A 16,033-nucleotide genomic window follows, 5' to 3' on the forward strand; every position below is an offset into this window, starting at 1 on the left:
AGAACATATGTCCAGGGTGCATGGTAATGTTTGGATATACTCATAGTGGTAACAATTAAAAACCACAGCAGGGGGGGTACTGGGTTCCTGGCCAGTGGTGTTCTGTCGTGGTCCCTAGGGGAGCAGCGACAGTCTCCCAGGTGCAGCGGCGGGGACCGGGAGGGAGTGAGGTTTCAACAGTGAGCCCCTGATTCTAATGACTATGCTTGTGAGCTGATAAGCCTAAAATAAGAACAAGGCCTAGAGCAACATTGTGCCTGGGAATTTCCTCCTGTCAGCCTTCATGTTACTCAACTGTGGCCAGTCTCGAAGCCAAACTCAGCATGTAAATGCAATGCCTTCCCCCCAGCATGGGACATGACACCCGGGGATGAGCCTCCCTGGCACTGAGGGACGACTATCAACTATCAACTGATGATGCAACTGGAAAATGACCTTATACGGAAGGCTCAATGCGGATCAGCAGAATATCCCTGTCTACATAAAATAACATAACTTTAAAATGCTGTTTGACCTAAAGTAAGGGGGAAATGGAAAGGAGAAATGAGTTTATATGGCTATGAGTTTCTAAAAGAGACTGGAGGCTGGCAGAAGGATTGCCCTTATGCACAACTGAGCAGAGTCAGAGAGACAGATAAAGCAGATACAACCCCCAGATATTGGTTCCTTTGAGGGCTAAAGAGACCCATGGGAGTTATGGTCATGGCCGATGGGGTTAACTACCAGGTCAGATGGCCCCTCTTTGGAAATGGTGTTTATGTGTGATGAATCTGGACTCAGATGGGATCTCCCTTCATAAGACTTTCATGCTAATGTGCTGGAGGTGCAGTTAATGTTGGGGTTTAAGATATATTTAGGGGATTTGAATCTCTGGACTGACAATGTGATAGCCAGGTCCTGAGCCTCAACAGACTCCAGCACCTACAATCTGTTTTATTGGACTTACCACACTCAGCTAAGATGGAGTTGAAGAAGGACAACCACCACACCATGGAGCCTAGAGTGATTACAACTGAAAGTGGGAGGATTGCATCCAGCATCCATGTGGAATCTGAGCCTCCTCTTGACATAGAGGTGCAATGGACACAACCAATCCAATGTCCACATAGAAGAGGTGGCATTGGATTGGGAAAAGTGGACATGGTGGCTGATGGGTATGGGGAAAGGCAGGAAGAGATGAGAGGTGGAGGCGTCTTTGGGACATGGAGCTGCCCTGGATGGTGCTTCAGAGGCAATCACCGGACATTGTATATCCTCACAGGGCCCACTGGATGGAATGGGGGAGAGTATGGGCCATGATGTGGACCATTGACTATGAGGTGCAGAGGTGCCCAAAGATGTACTTACCAAATCCAATGGATGTGTCATGATGATGGGAGGGAGTGTTGCTGGGGGGGGGGGGGAGAGGTGGGGTGGGGGGGGTGGGGTTGAATGGGACCTCATATATATATTTTTAATGTAATATTATTACAAAGTCAATAAAAAAAATAACATTAACAAACGGAAGGGAAAAAGCACATGATTGCCATTGATGCAGAAAAGGCATTCTACAAAGCATAGCATCCTTTCTGGATGAAAGCACTCTGAAAGGTAGGAATAGAAAAAAATTCCTCAATATGTTAAAAGGCATATTTGAAAAACCCCACAGCCAACACCGTACTCAATGGGAAAAGGTTAAAAGTTGTCCCTCTAACAGATGAGTTCAGTCAAGTGGCAGTATATGATATTACCACACAAAAATCAATAATGTTTTTATGCACTAGTATTGAACAATTGGAGGAAGAATTCAGGGAAAAAATTCCATTAACAATAGCAACAAAAAGACTCAAATACTAGGAATCCATTTCACCAAAGATGTACATGATCTGTATTTAGAAAACTACAAAACAATGCTGAAAGCAATCAAAGAAGACCTACAGAAATGGAAAAACATTCCATGCTCATGCACTGGAAGTCTAAATATTGTGCACATATCAATCCTACCCAAACTGATGTTATAGATTCAATGCAATACCAATCAAAAGTCCAACAACCTACTTCACAGAAATAGAAAAGGCAATTGCCAAACTCATTGGGAAGGAATACTCCACAATAATAGCCAAAAGCATTCTAAAAAAAAATTTTTTTTTGATGTGGAGGAATTTCACTGCCTGACCTTGAAAGAAAGCTACAGTGGTCAGAACGGCATGGTACTAGCATAAAAACAGACAATGGATTTTGGAGAACAGAGCAGGGATTTCATTTATCATTAAGAAATATTTCCTGGAGCCAAAGAAGCACCTAGGTCATCGAGGGATGGTAGTAGATGCTGAAAGGTCAGTCCTGTCTGTGTGCGGAAGGTGTGGCCCCCTCAAAGTGAAAGCTGAATCCATGGAAGATTCTGGAATTTCCCTAGAAATGGAAGCTGTGATAGTAAAGGAAGAATCGGAAGATCCTGATCATTCTCAAATACATCGTTCTTCAGAAAGCAATGAAGGAACAGAAAGAGAAGTGCCAGCTGAAGATTCAACTCAGCTGGTCACTTCAGAAACCAGTGAGGAACCAACTTCCAGGAAGATGGCAGACCAGAAAGATACCAGCCTCTATTCTATCCCAGCAAAATAGCTAGAGGACAGTCAGAAATGGCCTGGGGAAAAATGTTGTAGGGTTTAGGACACCACAAGAAGGCTGGACACCACCTTGAAGAAAAAGGGGTGAAGGAAAAGAATCATGATAGCAAAACTAAGTTAAAAGCTGCAGCTGCAACTGGTGGCATGTTCCGCTTTCATATAGGCACTTTGAATTCTCAGGCCTCAGGGCTGGTGGCTATAGCAAAGTGGGACCCAGGGATCCACCTCCCTAGGAAAGGAGAGGGAGGGGGCACAGTGTAAGACTGACTCAGCTTTTTTTATTTTCTTAAGGTACGGGGGCTGGAGATTGAACCTTGAACCATGTGTGTGGAAGCAAGTGCTCAACCACTGAGCCATGTTGGTTTCCCTGACTCAGTTTTTGTTTTTCCTTTTTCTTTCTTTTTTATTAAATCTTTTTTTGAAAGATACATAGGTCACAAAAAAATTTACATTAAAAAATATGAGAGGTTCCCACATATCCCACCCCCCATCCCCCCAGTCCTCCCATGTCAACAACCTCTTTCATCATTGTGGCACGTTCATTGCATTTGGTGAATACATTTTGGAGCACTGATGCACAGCATGGATTATAGCTTACATTGTTGTTTACACTCTCCCCTAGTCCGTTCAGTGGGTTATGGCAGGATACATAATGTCCAGCAATATCATTTAAGACAACTCCAAGTCCTGAAAATGCCCCCACATCTCATCTCTTCTTCCCTCTCCGTGCCCTCAGCAACTACCATGGTCACTTTCTCCAGATTAATGCTACAGTTTCTGAAGATTTGGTCTGCTTTATCCCAGGAGTCTTTCTGGGCTGGGTGGGGCCACACCATTGTTTGCCTTGGGAGTTGACAGGTGCTAGAGAGATCCAACCCTCTCAATCTTCCTCTCTCCTGACCGAGTCTGGTTGTTGAGGATGCAGAGGGGAGAGGAATTATTTCCTATCTGGGAAGAGAGGGGGCTGCCAGCAAAGTTTGCAGAGCTACCTTTGAGCAAGTTTGAATTATGAGACACTTAGTCTCCAGGTAGGATCCTCTATCACATTGATCCAGTTCATATTGCAGCCAACACACAACCAGTCTCTGAGCTGAGAGGGCTGTTGATCAGCGCCATCTTCTGGCAGAGCAAGGAAATTCACATAAGGTAATTGAAAGTAAATAAATACATGAGGTTTTTGTGGCCTTTACAGAGTCTGTCCCCAAGGCCCTTGGAAGCAGGTCTACAACCCAATACTGGCTCCAGTGTCCAGATTTGAGCAACTAACTGAGTATCCTAAAGATCCAGAACAGGTTGAATCAAGATCAAAGTACAGCAGTAACACGTAACCTCCTGCCACCAAATCCCCATGAAAGAGAGAAATTGAGCATTTGAGTAAACTCACCATCCTAACCAGATGTCTAGATATCAGCAAAAAATTACAAGGCATACTATGAAAATTGAAGAAATGTCCCAAGCAAAGGAATATATCAAAGCCCCAGATGAGATACAGGATTTTTTTTAGGATGCAGAAGTTTTTATTCACCGTCCACTCCCCAAAGGTACTCTGCTTCTTGCTACCTCAACATATCAGAGATACACATGACCATTTCATATTAATAAAAGGGACCATCCACCATGAAGAAATAACAGCTATAAATATATATGTAACTATCAGGGATGTCCCAAAATATATCAGGTGAACTCTGGCAAAACTGAAGGGAGAAACAGACATCCCTATAAAATTCCTTGTTGACTTCAACACCCCACTCACATCATTAGAACACCTAGAAAGAAGATCAACAAAGAAACACAAAATCTGAACACTATGATAAACAAGCTAGACCCAACATATACACAAAATTGCACCCAAATTCAGCAGATTATACATTTTTTCAAGTGCTCATGGGTCTTTCTCCAGGATAGACCACATGTTAGCACGAGGCATTCCTTAACAAATACAAAAAGACTGAAATTATATAAAGCACCTTTGCATGTTAGAATGGGATGAAACTCAAATAACTGACAAAAAGAGGTAAATTTGCAAATGTTTGGGGCTGAACAAATGACACACCTAAATAATCAGTGGGTCAGAGAAGAAGTTATAAGTGAAATTATGAAAAATATATTCAGATGAATGAAAACAAGAGCAGAACTTACCAAAACGTATGGGATACAGGATAGGCAATTCTGAGAGGGTAATTTATAGCACTATAGACCTATATTTAAAAAATAAAAGAAAAAGCTGAAATCAAAGATCTAACCAAACAATGAGAAACTGGACAAGAGCAAACCATTACCAATGCATCAGAAGGAAAAAAGTAGTAAAGATTAAAGCAGAAATAAGTGGTTCTGAGGACAAGAAATGGAGAAAATCAACAAAACCAAAAGCCGGTTTTTTGAGATCAATAAAATTGACAAACCCCTAGGTAGACCAACAGAGAAAAAAAAAGAGAGAAAATGTAAATACATAAAATCAGATATGAAAGAGGGAAAGTTAACACTGACCCCACAGAAACAAAAAGATTTTAAGAGGATATTATGAGAAACTATATGCCAATGAACTAGGCAACCTAGATGAAATGGACAAATTCCTAGAAATGCACAAACTACCTACACTGACACCACAAGAAATATAAGAAGTTAACAAACCAATCACATTTAAAGAGATTGACTCAATCTTCAAAAATCTCCCAACAGGGGTTATTTGCAGGGCAGGAGGTGTCTGGACGTCAATTTAGTGGGATGGTGACAGAGAAGATTCTTGTTAAGAGGTAGAATTTTGGGTCTCTTTCACTGAGGTTGGGGCTGTGCGTGGGATGTTTCCTTCTGGGGCTGATGGCCCAGCAGCAGCAATTCCTGGAGGCTTTGCTGTGCTGGGGAGTTCCCAAGCCCTAAGCAGGCTGTTTCAGGGGCTTGCAGGACAGGAGGTGTCTGGAACTCAATTTGGTGAGACAGTGACGGAGGACATTCTTGCAAGAGGTGGAACTTTCAGTTTCTGACATGGAGGTCAGAAGTTCTAAGAGGAATCCTTCCACCTAGTGTTGGCGGCCCATCTGTGGTGGTCCCTGAACTCTGTGTAGTGCAGCAGGGCTACCAGCAGGCTGTTTGGGGGGCTTGCAGGTCGGGAGGTGTCTGGAAGTCAATTTGGTGAGACAGTGATGGAGGAAATTCTTGTAAGAGGTGGAACTTTTGGTTTCCGACATGGAGGTCAGAAGTTCTAGGACGAATCCTTCCACCTAGGGCTAGCGGCCCATCCACAGTGGTCCCTGAACTCTTTGTAGTGTAGTGGCATCCCCAGCAGGCTGTTTTGGGGGATTGTAGGGCAGGAGGTATCTGCATGTCAATTTGGTGAGACAGTGACAGAAGAGAGTCTTGTGAGAAGTGCAATTTTGTGTTTCTGACACAGAGCTCAGAGTCTGCAGGCAGGACCCCTCCCCCTAGAGCTGGTGCCCAGCTGCAGGGATCCCTGAAGGCTGTGTTCAGCTGCGGTACTCCCAGGCCCCCTGTTAACCAGATGCATGGTTCCCAGGTCTGTGTCCCCTAAACCCTGGTGGCCCATGCTCCAGAGACTCACACACGTTGAGTCTGCAGTATCACAGACTTCCCATCCCTGAATTCACTGCGTCCTGAGGTCCATCTGAGGTCCTTGATTATCCTAGCCCTCGGTGTTTGTGTTTTTTTTGTTTTGTTTTGTTTTTCTTTTTTTTTTTTTTTGTCTTGGTTGCTAATATTGCATTATCTCCTTTCTTTTCTCCCATTTTATCCCCCAACATCCTTTTTTGTTTATTTAGGTTTTTCTTTCTCCTTTTCTTTATCTTGCATGTTTCCCTCCCTTTTCTTTGCCCACCCCCTTTTTTTCTATTTTTTTCCCCTTTCCTCTCTTTTTCTTCTTATTTTATTTTATTTCATTTATATAATAAGTGCTTCGGGGAGTGCTTCACATTTGCTGTGTTTCCTCACCCTCCATTTCCTCTTTTCTGTGTGAATTGATTTTGGCCACCTACACTATCCCCTTTCCCCTACATCTTGCTATCCTCCATCATCTACTGTCTCTCTTATATTCCACCTCCCTTTCTTTGGCCACCAAATTGTCTAACTTTTAATTTCTAATACCTTTGTTCTGTTTTCTGTCTTTTATCCACTCTTGATATTATTGTCTTTCTTTTCTCTTTCCCTATGTCATGAAAACACTTTTTAATTCACACTATATTCCTCCCCATATTCAGTTGACTATCTCATTGTAGGTACTCTAATTACTGCTATAACTCTATGCAACTTACACGAGTCTAATATCCATTCTCCCAGATCTCACACTGTTGCTCTGTTAACATTTATTACCAATACTACTTTACACATTTTCTTTTCTTACTCATTTTGCTTTCCCTGACCCTAATATTTTCATTCAAAGTGAACTTAGCCAGCAACAAGAAAATAGAGTTAGAAGAACAAAGTGACAAAAAGAAGACATAACACTTACACAAGAACAACAACTAATTAATCCCCAAGACTAGACAAAGAAGCTAACGAACTGATTAAACCCATCAAGATAAAATGATGGCCAGACAGCAACAAAAAACTACAAACCAAACCAATAATCAGGAAAACAATGAACAAACTAAAAACCAGGAAGGGGAGCAGAACATCAGACCAATAATTAAAGATCTCAAAACATATATTAGAGACCAACTTAATGAAGTAAAGGAAGAGATTAACAATATGAAGAAAACACTTGGAGAGGAAATTTCAGTCATATGCAAAAAGATGACAGATATGATGGGGATGAACACCACAGTTCAAGAAATCAAAAATACACTCTCAGCAAATAGCAGCAGATGAGAAGAGGCAGAGGAGAGAATTAGCAACGTGGAAGACAGTACATCTGAAATCAAACAGCAGAACTGATCGATAAAAAGATAGAAAAAATCCAGCCAGGACTTAGCGACCTGAATGACAATGCAAAAAGCAGAAATATACATATTATAGGCATCCCAGAAGGAGAAGAGAAGGGAAAGGGGACAGAAGGGGTATTGCAGGAAATAATGGCTGAAAACTTCCCAAATCTACTGAGAGAGATGGATGTACATGTCCAAGAAGCACTATGCACCCCAAACATCATAAATCCCAACAGGCCCACCCCAAGACATATACTTGTCAAATTATCCGATGCTCAAGACAAGGAGAAAATTCTAAAAGCAGCAAGAGAAAAGAAAACCATCACCTACAAGGGAGGCCCCATAAGATTAAGTGCTGACTTCTCATCTGAAACCATGGAGGCAAGAAGGCAGTGGTATGATATAGTCAAGGTACTAAAAGAAAAAAAATTCCAAATAAGAAAACTGTACCCAGCTAAGCTAGCATTCAAAAATGAAGGAGAGTTCAAAATAGTCACAGATAAACAGAAATTAAAAGAGTAAGCCAAAAAGAACCCTGCCCCTCAAGAAATACTAAAGGGAGTTCTGCAGGAAGAAAGGAAAAAACAGGAGAGGCAGAGTTGGAGGAGAGTGTAAGAGCAACAAAAAAGACAACAAGAGAAGGAAAAAAACAAACAAAATATGACAAACACAAGTCCAGTCAAAATATGGCTAACCTAAATAATTCCTTGACAGTAATAACACTGAATGTCAATGGATTAAATTCACCTATCACAAGATTCAGACTGGGAGATTGGATAAGGAAATATGACCCATCTATATGGTGTCTACAAGAAACATATCTTAGACCCAGGGATTCATGGAGGTTGAAAGTGAATGGTTGGAAAACAATCTTATAAGCAAACAATACCACAAAAAGGCAGGAGTAGCTATATTAATATCAGACAAAATAGACTTTAAATGTGAAACAATTGTGAGAGACAAAGAAGGATACTACATATTAGTGAAAGGGACAATCCATGAAGAAGTATAAACAATCATTAATATTTATGCTCCTAACAAGGGCGCCTCCAAGTATGTGAGGGAAACACTGGAAAAACTAAGTGAAACAATAGATGCCTCTACAATTATAGTGGGAGATTTTAATGCACCACAATCAACTTTGGACGAACATCTCAAAAGAGAATTGCTAAAGAAACAAAAAACTCTGAACAGTATATTAGAGGAGCTGGATCTAATAGACATATACAGATCATTACACCTGAATACAGCATGATATACATTTTTCTCAAGTGCACATGGATCATTCTCCAAGATAGACCATATGTGAGGCCACAAAGATAGGCTTACTGAATTTAGAAAGATCGAAATCATACAAAATAATATATCTGACCACAGTGGAGTGAAGCTTGAAACCTGCAAGGGCCAGAGGGCCAGATTTCAAACAAAGATATGTAAATTAAACAGCACACTCTTGGAAAAACAGTGGGTCAAAGAGGAAATCTCAAAAGAAATTAGTAAGTACCTTGAAGCTAATGAAAATGATAACACAATATACCAAAACTTATGGGATGCAGCAAAAGCAGTACTGAGAGGGAAATTTATAGCCATAAATTCATACATCCAAAAAGAAGAGCAGAAATTGAAGAACTAACTGCACATTTGGAGGAATTAGTAAAAAAACAACAAAGTAACCCCACAGGAAGAAGAAAGAAAGAAATAACAAAGATAAGAGCAGAACTAAATGAAATAGAAAATAAGAAAGCACTTGAACAGATAAACAAAACCAAGAGCTGGTTCTTTGAGAAGATCAATAAAATTGACAAACCTTTAGCTAGACTAGCAAAGGAAAAAAGAGAGAAGATGCAAATACACAAAATAAGAAATGAGAAAGAAGATATCACCACTGACCCCACAGAAATAAAGACTATTGTAAGAGGATACTTTGGAAAACTATATTCCAACAAAAATGACAATTGAGAGGAAATGGACAAATTCCTAGAAACACATAAGCAGTCTATATTGATGAAAGAAGAAATTGATGATCTCAACAAACCAATCACAAGTAAAGAGATAGAATCAGTCATTAAAAATCTCCCAACTAAGAAGAGCCCAGGGCCAGACAGCTTCACAGGTGAATTCTACAAAACATTCCAGAAAGAACTAACACCAGTCCTGCTGAAACTCTTCCAAAAAATCAAAACAGAAGGAACATTACCTAACTCATTCTATGATGCCAAGGTTACCCTAGTTCCAAAGCTAAAAAAAGATACCACAAGAAAGGAAAATTACAGACCAATTTCTCTAATGAACCTAGACACAAATATACTCAACAAAATACTTGCTAACCATATTCAACAACACATTAAAGGAATTATACACCATGACCAAGTGGGATTCATTCTGGGTATGCAAGGATGGTTCAACATAAGAAAATCAATCAATGTAATACACCATATAAACAGAATGAAGGAAAAAAATCACATGATTATATCTATAGATGCAGAAAAAGCACTTGACAAAATACAGTATCCTTTCTTGATAAAAACATTGCAAAAGATTGGAATATAAGGAAATTTTCTGAGCATGATAAAGAGTATATATTAAAAACACACAGCCAACATTGTTTACAATGGTGAAATCCTAAAATCCTTCCATCTAAAGTCAAGAACAAGACAAGGATGCTCACTCTCACCCCTTCTATTTAACATTGTCTTAGAAGTACTTGTTCGAGCACTGAGGCAAGAACCAGATATAAAAGGCATTCAGATTGGAAAGGAAGAAGTCAAAATTTCATTATTTGCAGATGACATGATCCTATACATAGAAAACCCTGAGAGGTCTACAACAAAGCTTCTAGAACTCATAAATGAGTTTAGTAATGTTGCAGGTTATAAGATCAATGCACGAAAATCAGTAGCATTTCTGTACACCAAAAATGAGCAAGCTCAGGAGGAAATCAATAAACAAATACTATTTACAATGGTAAATTAAAAAATCAAATACCTAGGAATAAATTTAACTAAAGATGTAAAAAAACTTATACACAGAGAACAACACAAGACTGTTCAAGGAAATGAAAGAAGACCTAAATAAATGGAAGAATATTCCCTGTTCATGGATAGGAAGACTAAACATTATTAAGATGTCTATCCTACCAAAACTGATCTACACATTCAATGCAATCCCAATAAAAATCAACACAGCCTTCTTTAAGGAACTAGAAAAACTAACTATGAAATTTATTTGGAAAGGAAAGAGGCCCCGAATAGCAAAAGAAAAATGAAATTGGAGGAATCACACTATCAGACTTCAAAACATACTACAAAGCTACAGTAGTGAAAACAGCATGGTATTGGCATAAGGAGAGACACACAGACCAATGGAACTGAATTTAGAGTTCTGATATAGATCCTCATATATATAGCCATATAATATTCGATAAAGCCACCAAACCCTCTCAACTGGGAGAGAATGGCGTATTCAACAAATGGTGCCTGGAGAACTGGATATCCATATGTAAAAGAATGAAAGAGGATTACCATCTCACACCTTATACAAAAATCAACTCAAGATGGATCAAAGACCTAAATATAAGAGCCAAGACCATAAAGACTTTGGAAAGCAGTGTAGGGAAGCATCTACACGACCTTGTAATAGGAAATGGCTCATGAACTTCACACCAAAAGCACAAGCAGCAAAAGAACAAATAGATAAATGGGACCTTCTCAAAATTAAAGCCTTCTGCACCTCCACGGAGTTTGTCAAGAAAGTGAAAAGAGAGCCTACACAATGGGAGAAAATATTTGGAAACCATGTATCGGATAGGAGTCTTATAACCTGCATATATAAAGAACTCCTATATCTCAAAAATAAAAAGATAAACAATCCATCTAAAAAGTGGGAAAAAAAGATTTAAACAGACACTTCTCTAAAGAAGAAATACAAATGGCTAAAAAGCACATGAAAAAAATGCTCCAAATCTCTAGCTTTCAGGGAAATGCAAATCAAAACTACAATGAGATACCATCTTACTCCCATAAGATTGGCAGCTTAGAAAAAACAGAAGACTACAAATGCTGGAGAGGATGTGGAGGAATGGGAACACTCATCCACTGCTGGTGGGAATGCAGAAGGAACCAGCCATTCCGGAGGACAGTTTGGCGGTTTCTCAAAAAACTAACCATAGATTTGCCATATGACCCAGCAATACCACTGCTGGGTATATCCCCAGTTGAACTGAAAACAAGGACACAAACCGACACATGCACACCAATGTTCATAGCAGTATTTTTCACTATTGCCAAAAGTTGGAATCAACCCAAATGCCCATCAACAGATGAATGGATAAATTAAATGTGGTATATACATACAATGGAATACTACTTGGCTTTAAGAACAAATACACTACAAGCACACGTGATAACATGGATGAATCTTGAGAACATTATGATGAGTGAAGCAACCCAGGCATTGAAGGACAAATACTACATGACCTCAATGATATGAAATAAGTAAACCAAGCGGCCTCAGAGAGCTAGCAACTGGATGATAGGCTTACAGGAAATTGGGGGATAGAGAAAGGATGTAAGTTGACACCTACGTGGGTGAAATCTATGATAAGCTGGAGGTAAGTATATGTACAAGGAAGGGATAAAATGGGGGCATAGGGTCAACTTTGGGTGGGGCTTTGTGGGCTTGAGGGGACCTAGCAACGAGAGGATGGGTAATATTGCCCAAGACATTGGGGGGAGAGTGGAGCAACATACGAACACAGGAGATTGTCAGGTATTTTGTTGAGAGTATAATGCTGAGAAAACCTTTCCAAAAATATAATAAGGAAAATTACCTCTTTAAGATGCTTAAAGGGGATAATCCGATGCAGGACAGGCTCCTAGGGAATATGTGAATGCTCATTCTGCCATAGCGGGTTATATCATTGGATAGAGACCCATATAATGAGAGTGAAGGTCTTCCCACATCCTGGGGAGCACTGATGCCATCAAATAGAGGGAACTGTATCTCTCAAGAGAAATGTTGGCTCCCAGGGCATTAGGGCAGTTGAGCATGCCAAGCCCTCAACACTGTTGCAAATATCTCTGTACATGGCCCTTCAGGCAATGAAGATTTACTGTCACTGTGGGCCCTAAGGGAAGGGGAGAAGAGGTATTGAATAGATGGAACCAATGTAACTGTGTGGGCAATAGAAGTGTTTCACAAGATTACCCAAGGATGGATATAAGACATGTAAAATTTCACCAAAAATATATAAGGTCTGATAGGATAAAATGTAAATCATAATGTAAAACATAAGATAACTAAAAATTTAGAAAATTGTATAGTCTAAAATGTAAACCACAATGTAAACACAAATGTTACCTTGTTTGAAAGCTATTGTCTCAATATCTGTACATCAGTTTCAGTAAATATAGTATGAATATGTAAAAAGATTATTGCTGTGGAAGGGAAAAGTTTTATGTTGGATATATGGGAGTACTGGTATATTGTATATATGAAGTACTGTGATCTAAAACTCTTGTGAAGATAAGCTTAATAACTAGAAAATAGAAAGAAAAAGATAGGATGTAGAATTTTTCCAAATTAATATGTATTCTATATCTAACCTTTAAACTCATTGTTATATTCCATTTTACTATTAAGGAAACCTGGCAATATATTGGGCTTCACTTTTCTGGAAGTTTTGGATCACAGACAGGTTCAACAATGGCAGCGGATGAATACTGGTGTGGGAAGCTAGTGACAGGGGACACATGGTTGGCAGGGAGTTCTACAGGGCATATGTCCAGGGTACATAAAAATGTTTTAATATTTTCATAGTGGAAACAATTAAAAACAATAACTGAGGGAGTGCTGAGTTCTTAGCCAGGGGAGCTCTATCACAGTCCCTAAAGGAACAGCAACAATCCCCCGAGTGCAACGGCAAAGACCAAAAAAGAAGGAACGTCCAACAATGAGCCCTTGATACTAATGATTATGCTTGTGAGTTTGTGCACCTGAAATAAGAACAAGGCCTAGAGCTGCAGTGTGCCTAAGAGTTCCGTCCTGAGAGCCTCCATGTTGCTCAAAGGTGGCCAGTCTTGAAGCCAAACTCAGCATGTAAAAGGGTTGCCTTTCCCCCAGTGTGGGACATGACTCCCTGGGATGAGCCTCCCTGGCACTGAGGGATTACTACTAAGTATCAGGTGATGATGTAACTAGAAAAGGACCTTGAATAAAAGGTTCAACTCGGACCAGCAGAATATCTCAGTCTGCATATAATACCAGGAGTTAAAAATGCTTTTTGACGTGAATCAAGGGGGAAATGGAAAGGACAAATGAGTTTATATGGCTATGAGTCTCCAAAAAAGAGCGGGGAGGTTATCAGCGCGGTCGTCCTTATGCACACCTCAGCAGAGTCCCAGAGACAGATAAAGTAGATACAACTCCCGGTATTGGTTCTTCTGAGGGCTACAGAGACCCACAGGTTCTATGGTCATGACAGATGGAGTTCAGTGCCATGTCAGTTGGCCCTTCTTTGGAATTGGTGTTTCTGTGTAATGGAGCTGGACTGAGATATGATCTTTTCTCACAAGCCTTTCCTGTTACTTTACCAGAATTGTAGTTGGTGCTGGGGTTTAATATATACCCGGGGGATCTGAATCTCTGGACTGACCATATGACAGCCAGGCCCTGAGCCTCAACAGACTTCAGCTCCTACACTCTGGTCTATTGGACTTACCCCACTCAGCTAACATGGAGGTGAAGAAGGTCAAATACCACACCAGGGAGCCAAGAGTGCCTACAACTGAAAGCAGGAGGATTGCATCCACTATCCTGTGGAATCTAAGCCCCCTCTTGATATAGATGTGGAGTGGACACAACCAATCCAAGGTCCACAGGATGGAGGAATAGAATATGGATTAGAGTGGACTTACTGATATTCTATTCATGAACTATTGTGATTCGTAATTGAAGAAAATGTGGCATTGGTGTGGAGAAAGTGGCCATTGTGGCTGCTGGGTGAGGGAAATGGGAGGAAGAGATGAGATATGGAGGCATTTTTGGGACTTGGGAGTTCTCCTGGGTGGTGCTGCAGGGACAATTACCAGACATTGTATGTCCTCCCATGGCCCACTGGATTGAATGTGGGAGAGTGTGGGCTATGATGTGGACCATTGACCATGAGGTGCAACTATGCTCAGAGATGTATTCACCAAGTGCAATGAATGTCTCATGATGATGGAGGAGAATGTTGCTATGGGGGGAGGAGTGGGGTGAGGGGGGTGGCGGGTATATGGGAACCTCATATTTTTTGAATGTAATATTAAAAAAATGAATAAAGACAAAACAAAACAAAACAAAAAAACCCAAAAATCTCCCAACAGGGAAGCAGATGTGACTCAGGCGGTTAGTGCCTGCCTAACACACAGGAGGGCCCACATTCCATTCCTGGTGCTTCCTATAGAAGACAGGCAAGACAGCGAGTTAACACAATAGGCTGGCTTGGCGAACTCTCACAAGACGATTCAATGAAGAGGCTCAATGAGTAAACACAGTGAGGGACACAATAAGTGGGAGTAGACGTGTCCAAAATGATTGGGTGCCTCCCTCCCACATGCAAGATCCAGGGTTCCATTTCTGGTGCCTCCTAAAAAGAGGCAAGTGCACAACGAACAGACACAGAGAGCAGACAATGAGCGCAAACAATGAGGCAGGGGTCATACCCCACTCTGCACAACCTTGCTCATCACCCTTCCGTGGCTCTCAGTTCTCTCTCCTGCTTTTCATTCAGCCTTTGCATATACTCCTCCCTCCATCCCGCTCCAGCTCTATCACTTGCTGAACTTCACAATCTTCAGGTGTCAGCTCAGAGGTCATTTCTTCTAAAACTTCTTAGCCCCTCCTCGGGGCTCCTGCCGTCCCCAGGCTGCTTTGACATCTTGGTCACTGGGCGGGTAGGGGCCAGAGGGGCCCAGTGGGGGAGACAGGGCTGGAGGCGTGGGGCCAGAGGTATGATCTGAGGCTGGCTCAGCCGGGTTTCTTTCTCTCTCAGGCAGGGAGGTTCGGGCTCATTCCCACGACCCTCACTCTGGGCACTCGAGCAGCTTGTCTGGGTGTGGTGAGTGGCCGCCACCTGCTCCCCGTGGCTGTGGCTGCGGTGCCTGCGTGCACGAGTGCCCTGTGCTTGCGGGTGGTGTCTTGGGGTGCAGGTTGGGTTGCAGAGCTAGACGTGGGTCTGCCCTGCCTCTCCCAAGGTCACCTTCCTCTGTGACCTGCTGCTGCTGTATGTGGATGGAGAAGCTCATTTCTCCTGGAGAAACATGTACAAGGAAGTGAGCTGTGGGCCAGCTGGGTGCTGAGGCCGCTGTGCCGGGCTGCTGTGCTCCCTGGGAGGACGGAGACCAGAGCCCTGATCCGCTGTCCTTACCTGCAGGCAAAAGCCTCGAAGGTGACAGCTAACCCTGTGTGGACCCAGCTGATTTTCACAACCCCACAGCAGGCTTCCCAGAGGCCTTAGACGGGCCCAGTCCCGTTTACACCCCCAGCCAAGTGGTGACACCAGGGGTCTGG

Source organism: Dasypus novemcinctus, chromosome 19, assembly GCF_030445035.2.
Source record: "Dasypus novemcinctus isolate mDasNov1 chromosome 19, mDasNov1.1.hap2, whole genome shotgun sequence".
Classification (NCBI taxonomy): Eukaryota; Metazoa; Chordata; class Mammalia; order Cingulata; family Dasypodidae; genus Dasypus; species Dasypus novemcinctus.